Consider the following 9233-nt stretch of genomic DNA (forward strand, 5'->3'; position numbering starts at 1 on the left):
GATGACACTTGCAATGACACCCTCAGCCATAGTTTTCCCCAGAGTTGCCTCATGTGTTTTCCCCAGAGTTGATTCATATTTTCTTAATTCTATTGCCAGCTTCCAAGGGGACTAGGAACATAGTCTTTACCCCCTTTCTTCCAAACTTAAATCCTACAACTAAGAGTCATAAGGAAGTCACGGGTCACCCTTTGAAGAGCAAAATCTTTATTCTTTTGCTTTTCATCCGTTTACTCATGTAACAAACATTTACTGCATTGCTACCATATGTCAGAGCCTGTGCTCAGTGCTGTGGGAAGAGATAAGACACAGTCCTTATTCACAGGCATTCACAATGTACTGAGAGAGTCAAAGAGATAAAAGAATAATTATGTTACAATGTGATATGACCTACAACAGAAGTATATACAAAGTGCTCTGAGTGCAGAGAAAGGGTCTAAATCATCCTTGAGGAAATCAAGAAAGGCGTCAAAAAGATTATATTTCACTTGTGTGCTGAAAGAATAAGACTTTTCCTGATGGAGATGAAGGGGAAGATTCCAAGTTAAAATAACAACGATAATAAATAGCTGCCATATACTTAGCGTTTACTGAGTATAGACACTCTACCACATGCCATATGTGGATTATCTTGTTAAACCTTGAAATCCAGCTGGTCAGCCTGTCACTCCCCTCTCCACATGTATGTCAGGATCAGTCGCTTAGAACACAAGATCCTCAGGAGGACAGAATTATGGGCATGTAGGATTTTCAACAAATGCCAATTGCTGAGCTGAAAATATTTCACATATGTGTGAGGAAACAAGCAGTCTTATACACAGCTGGTGGAAGTATGACTTCCTGAAGGACAATTTGTCAGCAGGCATCAAAACTCAAGCCTAGAAATTTGCCTTATCCCTAAGGATAATTGAGAATGTAGCCAAAATTAAAACTACAAGGATGTTCATCACAGTATTGTTCATAATAGCAATCTAAAATGTCCAACAATGTTGTCATAAAAAATGTAGAAGTAAATTTATTGAAGGAAAAGATGTTCATGACAAGTTTTCAAAAATCAATATATAAGTAGAATATACAGGATATTCTTAATTATTTTATTTTGTATGTGTTTATATAAAAATATATTTATATGGGTATATAAATTACAAATACACACATATTTTAAAAGTGCATATATGTGTATGTTTTACTTTTTTTACATATATTTTAGTGTATACACACATACACACACATACACACACACACACACACACACACACACTTCTATGAAACACTAAAAAGATACACATTAGGGGTGCCTGGCTGCCTTAGTCAGTAGAGGACATGACTCTTGCTCTCAGGGTTATAAGTTCAAACCCCACACTGGGTGTAGAGATAACTTAAAAATAAAATCTAAAAAAAAAAAAAAGATACCGTTAAAATTTATCAGTGATTTCTCTGGCCAAGAATTTGAGGGTTGGATAATATTTCTTTTGGTTTATTTCTCTTTTTAAATTGTTCTACTCTAGTTTATATTATTTACGTAAGCAAAACAAAAAGGAAAGCTTAAGATGCCATTTATTAATGGTAATTAATAATTTAATCATTTGTTTAAATTTACCAAGCCAAGAACAAGATCTCAAGGTGTGACCTACACCCAACATAAAACTACTTGGTATTTATATAACAGTGGTATCTCTGAAAGTTGTAAATGTTTGCCTCTTTGAACATTACTTCCATAGAGATTATTTATATATCCTCCTTAGTCTGCCACTTACCAATAATTTGAGCTTTGGTAAGTCACTTAAACTCTCTGAGCTACAGACTGATTATCCATTAAAAAAAAAAGAAAGAACATGGGGTGTCTGAGTGGCTCAGTCAGTTGAGCATCTGACTCTTGACCTCAGCTCAGGTCTTGATCTCAGGGGTTGTGAGTTCAACCCCTGTGCTGGGCTCCATGCTGGGCATACAGCCTACTCAAATAATAATAATAACAATAATTAAATTAAAATTTAAAAAATATAAAGTAGTTTTAAAAAAGAAACAACAACCTCTCTTACTAGTTCTTTTTTTTTAAGATTTTATTTATTTATTTGAGAGAGAAAGAGCTAGCATGAGTAGGGAGGAAGAGGGAGGGACAGAGGGAGAAAGTGACTCCCCACTGAGCAGGGAACCTGACAGGGGACTCCGTCCCAGGACCCTGAGATCATGATCTGAACTAAAAGCAGATGCCAAATGATTGAGCCACGCAGGTGCCCTCTCTTACTAGTTTTTGTCAGGAATGAATGAATGTACCTGTGCATACTTTATAAAACTTTATACTAATCTTCAGTGGAATTTAGCTAAGATCAGATATTAGATCCTTAAGTTCTCCTTTGGGAATCTTCTAATTTTCAAAATTATCCAACATTTTTAAGACCACAAAGTTATGTGCAGTATGTTCCGTTCTTAAATCGTATGCAATCCACGAGGTATTGCTGTGTTATTCTCCTTAATAGGTTTGGCCGCTGCTCTTACAGCTTTGGAGATCTACCACAAAAAAGAAATTTACCTTGCTCATTCAAAGTTTCTGTGAAACTGATTCAAGCCTCTTCATACATTGAATGCTCCTATACAGCAAGATGCTAAGCTTAACAAAATAGCCAATAATAATGCTCAGGCTAATTTTAACTCCCTGCTCTTTTTATAACCATATGCAGAAGGATCCAAAACTAGAGTCACGCTTCTGCCTCGTACGGTCAAAGAGTCAGTTGTTTCAGCCATTGCAATTATTTTTTCATTCTAGCTCTTTACGCTCTTCCTAACCTGAGAAATCAGTTTTGAAACATGCTGACCACGAGATTTGATTTAACCCCCATTTCATCTGTTGAGTTCTATCTCTGTCTCTTACGGAGTCATTAGACACCTGTCTCCTGTGCATTATTGGAAACCACAACATAATATGACATCTGAGTCTTTAGTTATAGAAAATAATTTTCTAGTGCACAAGCAGAGTCCTTCCCTCTGGTCAGCTTTTGACAAATACTCATAAAATCATATTGACAATACTGGTAAGCATATTCCCTTAGAGAATCCAAGGCAATACTAATTTTGGAATCTTGAGATCTTTTGGCATCTCTGAATCTGAAAGATGATCTGGGTGATGAGCTTATAACAGTGTGTTCTAATCTTCTTTGGGTCTATGACACCATTATGAACATACTAGGACAGATCTAAAGGGTATTTCCCTTCCCCACCCTGCCCATCATTCACCGGCCCTGGGAAATGTTTTAATATACTATTTTCTACCCTTAACACTTAACAGGATGAATAATGGAAAAGCAATTGCAAAAGAAAATTAAACTCTAGGTTTTCTTTGTCTATCAACAGTCCAATGACTTTTATTATAATTGTTTACTTAACTAGAATTTGTTGTAACTGCTCCATGTTAGACGGTCAGTTCTGGTGCTCATTCCCCCTTACCTAACATAGTGCTTGTTACAAGGTAGGTGCTGAATCATAATGTTTTAAATGAATGAATCCTCTCCCAATCCTGGTTCGCATTTTCATCAACAAAATTAACCAATCAAGAGGGGGTGGTCAAGGGGGCGGCTGTATGAGTCAATCTTAGAAAATACAGTGCACCAGTGCTGGGCAAAATTTGGTCTCTGGAATGTGAATCAATGCCCAGTGTCACCCATAATAAAAATGTTTCCGCAATAATGGGTGATATTCAAGTAAAATGTTAAAATATGTTATACTGGATTAATGGCAAGAAATCTGTCACATGTTTTTTTATTTTAAAACCAACAGCTACTACCACCTTTTGTTATCAATACTCTGGCTCCATCCTCCTCATAAGAGGAGCCACTTATTGAACACATACAGGTGACGAAACTGCCTTATGCACTTTGTATGAATGCATTATTGATTTATTCTTGACAATATTGTAAAATAGAGATCATTAAGCCTATTTTATAAATTATAATATTAAAAAAGAAAAGAAAGCATAAGTTACTTGTCCAAGTTTCCAAAACATGTGAGTAGCAGAGTGAAAATTCAGATCTGCTTCTATCTGAAACCAGAATCCAAGCTCTTATCTGCTAAACTCTATCACTATTGGTTAAGACTCAGGATTACTAGGTTTCTTTTAGTTAAATTCAGTTATATTCAGAGAATATACCTTGTATGATTTCAATTAATCATAATTTTCTAAGTTTTGTTTTATGATCCAGAATATTGTTTTCGTCAGTGTTCTTGGTGCACTTGAAGAAAACCTATATTCTATTGCTGTTGGGTGAAGTTTTCTAAGAATGTTAGTTAAATCCAGTTGGTTGATGGCATTTTCCAGTTCTATATCTTTGTTAATTTGCTCTTTACTTGTTCTACCAATTACTGATGGAGGAGTCTTAAGACTCCAATTATAATTTTTATTTTCTAGTTGTATCAGTTTTTTCGTAATGTATTTTGGAGCACTATTGTTAGATGCCTACACATTTAGGATTATTATGACTTCTTAATAAATTAACTCTTTTATCATTATGTAAAGTCCATCACTATTCCTGGTTATTTTCCTTGTTCTGAAGTCTGCTTTTTCTGATATTAATCTAGCCACTCAGCTTTCTTTTCAATAGTGTCTGTATTGTATATCTTTTCCTATCCTTGTGGTTTTAATCTACAATATTGTTAAATTTAAAGTGAATTTCTTCTCCCTTCTCCTCCTGCCCCTCCCCCCTGCTTGTGCTCACTCTCTCTTTCTCAAAATAAATAAAATAAAATCTTTAAAGTGAATTTCCTGGAGGAGCACATAGTGGTTTTTTTATCCATTCTGACCATTTCTGTCTTTTAATTAGTGTGTTTTGATCATTTACATTTAGGGGCATCTGAGTGGCTCAGTCAGTTAAACATTTGCCTTCAGCTCAGGTCATGATCCCAGGGTCCTGAGATCGAGCCCTCCATCAAGCTCCCTGCTCATCGAGTAGTCTGCTTCTCCCTCTGCCCCATTCCCTCCCCTCCCCCTGCTCGTGCTCTCTCACTCTCTCAAATAAATAAATAAAATATATTTTTTAAAAAGATCATTTACATTTACATATCATTTACATTTATGGGTCTATCATTTTACTATTTGTGTTCTGTTTGTTCTCTCTATATTTTGTTCTTTTCTCCACTTCTTACACTCTTTTGGATTATTTGAAATTTTTGTACTCCGTTTTAATGTACCTACTGAGTTTTAAGATTATATAACTTTGTATAATTTTTTACTGGCTTCTCTAGGGATTATAATATGCATACTTAAGTTTTCAAAATCTATTTAAAATTAATATTTTACCACTTCAAGTGGAATGTAGAAACCTAATCAAAATATAGGTCCTTTTAGTCCTCCCTCTTTATGTTGCAGTTGGCATATGTATTTTTTTTTAAAGATTTTATTTATTTATTCGACAGAGATAGAGACAGCCAGCAAGAGAGGGAACACAAGCAGGGGGAGTGGGAGAGGAAGAAGCAGGCTCATAGCGGAGGAGCCTGATGTGGGGCTCGATCCCATAACGGCAGGATCACGCCCTGAGCCGAAGGCAGACGCTTAACCGCTGTGCCACCCAGGCGCCCCGGCATATGTATTTTAGATCTACATACCCCACCAGACAATATTATAACTTTTGCTTTTTTTTTAAAAGATTTTTTTTATTTATTTGTTGGAGACACAGAGAACAAGCAGGGGGAACTGCTGGCAGGGGCAGAAGCAGGCTCCCCACTGAGCAAGGAGCCAAATGTGGGACTTGATCCCAGGACCCTGGGATCATGACCAGAGCCAAAGGCAGATGCTTAACCAACTGAGCCACCCAGGCGTCCCATAACTTTTGCTTTCAACTGCCATATATATATATAAATAGATAGATAGATAGATTTTATGGTTTATATATATATATATAATGGTTTATATGTATATTTAGGATTTCACTTATTTATTTGAGAGAGGGAGGGAGAGAGCAAGAGTGGGAGGGGCAAAGGCAGAGGGAGAGAGAATCCCAAGCGGACTCCACACTAAGCATGGAGTCCAACGTGAGGCTCGATCCCACAACCCCGAGATCACAACCTGAGCTGAAACCAAGAGTTGGACGCCTAACCAACTGCGCCACCCAGGCACCCAGCCAAATATATTTTAAAGAACTTCGGGAAAATAGTCTATTATATTTATTCACATTTTTACCATTCCAGTTCCAGGTTCCCCTCTGGTGTTATTTCTCTTCTATCTGAAGAATTCATCCATCATATCTTTTTTTTTTTTTTTTTTTTTTTTTTTTTTTTTTATAGAGACAGCCAGCGAGAGAGGGAACAGAAGCAGGGGGAGTGGGAGAGGAAGAAGCAGGCTCATAGCGGAGGAGCCTGATGTGGGGCTCGATCCCAGAACGCCGGGATCACGCCCTGAGCTGAAGGCAGATGCTTAACCGCTGTGCCACCCAAGCGCCCCATCCATCATATCTTTTAGAACAGGTTGCTGGTGATGAATTCCTTTAGTTTTCCCTTATCAAGAATGTCTTCATTTCGCCTCTATTAACTGAAAGAAATTTTTACTGGACATAGACTTCTGGATTCTTTTCTTTCAGCACTTTAAACATATTGTGACAATTTCCTTCCTTCTGGCCTTGGTGTTTTCGATGAGAAATCCTCATTTATTCAACTCACTTTTCCTTTATCTTTAAAGATTTTATTTATTTGAGAGGGAAAGAGAGCATGAACAGGGAGACGGGCAGAGGGACAAGCAGACTCCCTGCTGAGCGTGGAGCTCAATGCAGGGCTCCATCCCAGGACCCTGAGGTCATGACCTGAGCCAAAGTCAGATGCTTAACCAACTGAGCCACTCAAGCACCTGTTTCTAGTAGCTTGAATTTCATGCACTTGGATGTGGATTTCTTTGAATTAATCCTGTTTATGGTTCACTGAGCTTGAATATATATGTATATGTTTCACCAAATTTGGGGAGTTTCCAACCACTAATTCTTTTGAGGGTTTTGGGGGGGTTCAAGTTTTTTTTTAAGATTTTAAAAAAATATTTATCTATTTAAGTAATCTCTACACCCAATGTGGGGTTTGAACTCATGACCCTGAGATCAAGAGTCACATGCTCTCCTGACTGAGCCAGCCAGGCGCCCCTCAAGTTCTTATTTTAATCACCTGGTTCTCATCATGACAAGTGCACTCAATCACCATTGCCTATTTTACCCATTCCTTTCTCTCACCTCCCCTCTGATAACCATGTTTTCTATAGTTAAGACTGTTTCTTGGTTTGTGTGTATCTCTCTTTTATTCCCCTTTGCTCATTTGTTTTGTTTCTTAAATTCCACATATGAGTGAATTCATGGTATTTGTCTTTCTCTGACTGACTTATTTCCCTTAGCATTATACTCTCTAGCTCTATACATGTCATTGCAAATGCCAAGATTTCATTCTTTCTGTGGCCGAATAATATTCCAGTGTGTGTGTGCGTGTGTGTGTGTGTGTGTGTGTGTGTGTGTGTGTGTGTGTCTTCTTTATCCATTCATCACTCAATGGACACTTGAGCTACTTCCATATCTTGGCTATTGCAAATAATGCTGCTGTAAACATAGGGGTGCGTATATTCCTTTGAATTAGTGTTTTTGTATTCTTTGGGTAAATACCCAGTAGTGCCATTGCTGAATCATAAGGTAGTTATATTTTTAACTTTTCGAATAACCTCCATTCTCTTTTTCACAGTAGCTGTACCAGTTTGCATTCCCACCAAAGGGCACGAGGATTCCTTTTTCTCCACATCCTCACCAACACCTGTTGTTTCTTGTGTTGTTGATTTTAGTCATTCTGACAGATGTGAGGTGATGTCTCATTGTGGTTTTGATTTGCATTTCCCTGATGATTAGTGATGATGAGCACTTTTCATGCATCTGTTGGCCATCTGGATGTCTTCTTTGGAGAACTGTCTGTCCATGTCTTCTGTCCATTTTTTAACTGGATTATTTTTTTGGGGGGGGGTGTTGAGTTGTATAAGTTCTTTATGTATTTTGAATGTTAAACCTTTATCCAATATGTCATTGGCAAATATCTTTTTCCATTCTGTAGGTTGCCTTTTAGTTTTGTTGATTATTTCCTTCACCATGCAGAAGCTTTTTCTTTCAACATAGTCTCAATAGTTTATTTTTGCTTTTGAATCCCTTGCCTCAGGGGACCCATATAGAAAAAAATTGCTATGGTGTATGTTGGAGAAATTACTGCCTATGCTCACTTCTAGGATTTTTATGGTTTCAGGTCTCACACGTAGGTCTTTAATCCATTTTGAATTTATTTTTGTGTATGGTGTAAGAAAGTGGTCCAGTTTCATTCTTTTGCATGTTGCTGTCCAGTTTTCCCAACACCATTAATTGAAGAGACTATCTTTTTCCTTTCGCATATTCTTTCATCCTTTGTCAAAGATTAATTGACCATATAATTGTGGGTTTATTTATTTTTTCTATTGTGTTCCATTGATCAATGTATCTATTTTTGTGCCATCACCATACTGTTTTGATTACTATTTTGTAATATAACTTTAAATCTGTAATTGTGATGCCTCCAGCTTTGCTTTTCTTTTTCAAGATTGCGTTGGGTATTCAGGATCTTTTGTGGTTCCATACAAAGTTTAGGATTGCTTGTTCAAGTTCTGTGAAAAATGCTGTTGGTATTTTGATAGGGATTGGATTAAATGTGTAGATTGCTTTGGGTAGTGTAGACATTTTAACAATATTTGTTCTTCCAATCCATGATCATAGAACATCTTTCCATTTCTAAAAATATGGAATGTTTCATGATTTTGCATGTCATCCTTGCACAGGGACCATGCTAATCTTCTCTGTATTGTTCCAATTTTAGTGTACGTGCTACCAAAGATAGCACCCAGCCATTAATTTTTAAACATTTTTCTGTACCACATTCTTTCAGTTCTCTTTCCGGGACTCTGATAACATTGAAGTTAGATCTTTGGTGTTACCCTATAAATATTTGAAGCTCTGTTTATCTTTCAACCATTTTAAATTGTTGTTCAGAATGGATATTTTAATGGAACAATTTGTCATCCTCATTTTGCTATTGAATCTATCCACTGAATTTTTCAAATTTTCAGTCATTGTATTTTTTTTTAGTTCTAAAATTTTCATTTGGTTATTCATTTGGGATCTTCCATTTCTTTGCTGAGATTCTTTAAATTTCCATTTATTTCACTTCTTGGAGTATTGTTGTCATACCTACTTGAAAGTCTGATAATTCCA

The 9233-nt window shown here is 36.7% G+C and overlaps 1 non-coding gene across 1 annotated transcript; it reads right to left on the reverse strand.

Moving 5' to 3' along the window:
* Nucleotides 1-8755: 8755 nt before the first annotated feature.
* LOC123786481 (U6 spliceosomal RNA) lies at nt 8756-8862 on the reverse strand. The gene has a single exon (XR_006777979.1). It is a non-coding gene; the product is annotated as a U6 spliceosomal RNA (small nuclear RNA).
* Between the last annotated feature and the right edge of the window lie 371 nt (nt 8863-9233).

The sequence above is a fragment of the Ursus americanus genome, chromosome 4 (assembly GCF_024610735.1).
Source record: "Ursus americanus isolate L20-20 chromosome 4, mUrsAme1.1.p, whole genome shotgun sequence".
In the NCBI taxonomy this organism is placed as follows: domain Eukaryota; kingdom Metazoa; phylum Chordata; class Mammalia; order Carnivora; family Ursidae; genus Ursus; species Ursus americanus.